Genomic DNA, 1059 nt, shown 5'->3' with positions numbered 1-1059 from the left:
CAGAACCAAAAAAAAAAAAAAAAAAAAAAAACCAAAAAAAAAAAAAACCAAAAGAAACCCGCGGTGAGATTGTGCAGTCATTATCGATTTCCATTTTAGGCAGCGAAAAAATAGACTGAGCAAGAAATGGAAAGCGGGATTCGAGAGTGAGGAAGGGTCTCCAAGGATGGTAACAACCTCAGCAAGCCGTGCAAAGCCCGCAGCAGGGAGGCGTGGGCCTGGGGGATCCCAACACGGCTGAATCAAAGCGCAGATGAGGGGTTTGCCTCTGAGTCGGGCTTTTCTGGCCTGGGACGTGCGACCTGCTGTACCCAAGCGCATGGCGCTCCGCAAATAGCAATGTCCTCAACCTCGGCTTTTTAAGTAGATCATGGCAGGGCTAAATGCAAACGAGCCTCAAACCCGGTGACCGGGAGAGGACAGAGCGTGGGTCGGCTTCTCCGCCCAAGCATAACCAGGAAGCTTTCCCCCTCGTCGACCTGCCCCAAGTGGGAGGGAAGGAGTCAGACCCTCCATGATGCAAGGCCTCACAGCTTAGTGCAAATTGAGGGGTCAGGGGCCTGACAACCCCAAATTGGGCTGCAATCCCCCCCCCCAATTACAGCTGTGCATGGAGCCAAGTTAGTGTACAGCCCCTCTGGCGACATGACACTGCGGCGTGGCTGCCCCGGGTCACAAGCACGCAGCAAGGCTCCTGGCTTGTGTCAGGACCCAGAGGGAAGGGAGCTCGGCTCGGCTCAGCTCAGGGGCAAGGTGGAGCCCAACGGCTTCGAACATGTTGCGAGCATCCCCGAGGCACCTCTGCCCCAGCACCGGAGCTGGGAGAGCCAGTCCCCCCCGTCCAGCCCTTCAGCACAGGGAACTTCACAGCAACTTACAGCTTGGCAGAGGTTTCTTTTTTCTTTTTTTTGCACTCTGCTCTATCTTAACAGCTTGTTCCTGTAAGTAACGGCCACATGCAAAACCCGTTTCCTGAAACAAACACCCTTCCCAATCACGCACCGCGACGAAACCACCCCGAGTAACTGCAAAGGTAATGGGCTCCCCTCCAAACCGCAC

The 1059-nt window shown here is 55.1% G+C and overlaps 1 protein-coding gene and 1 long non-coding RNA gene across 2 annotated transcripts in view; one reads left to right on the top strand and one right to left on the bottom strand.

Moving 5' to 3' along the window:
- Positions 1 to 1059, bottom strand: part of GSE1 (Gse1 coiled-coil protein) — a 264182-nt gene that overhangs the window by 92965 nt on the left and 170158 nt on the right. The gene's annotated exons all lie outside the window — the stretch shown is intronic.
- LOC109289421 overlaps positions 1 to 1059 on the top strand; it is a 2767-nt gene that overhangs the window by 414 nt on the left and 1294 nt on the right. The window contains exon 2 of the long non-coding RNA XR_002095359.1: positions 933 to 1033. This is a non-coding gene — a long non-coding RNA (uncharacterized LOC109289421). The remainder of the gene's footprint in view (positions 1 to 932; positions 1034 to 1059) is intronic.

The sequence above is a fragment of the Gavialis gangeticus genome, unplaced genomic scaffold (assembly GCF_001723915.1).
Source record: "Gavialis gangeticus isolate Ggan-Ray unplaced genomic scaffold, GavGan_comp1, whole genome shotgun sequence".
Taxonomy (NCBI): domain Eukaryota; kingdom Metazoa; phylum Chordata; order Crocodylia; family Gavialidae; genus Gavialis; species Gavialis gangeticus.
Note: the sequence above shows the minus strand (reverse complement) of the source record. Positions and strands in the feature narration are given on the sequence as shown.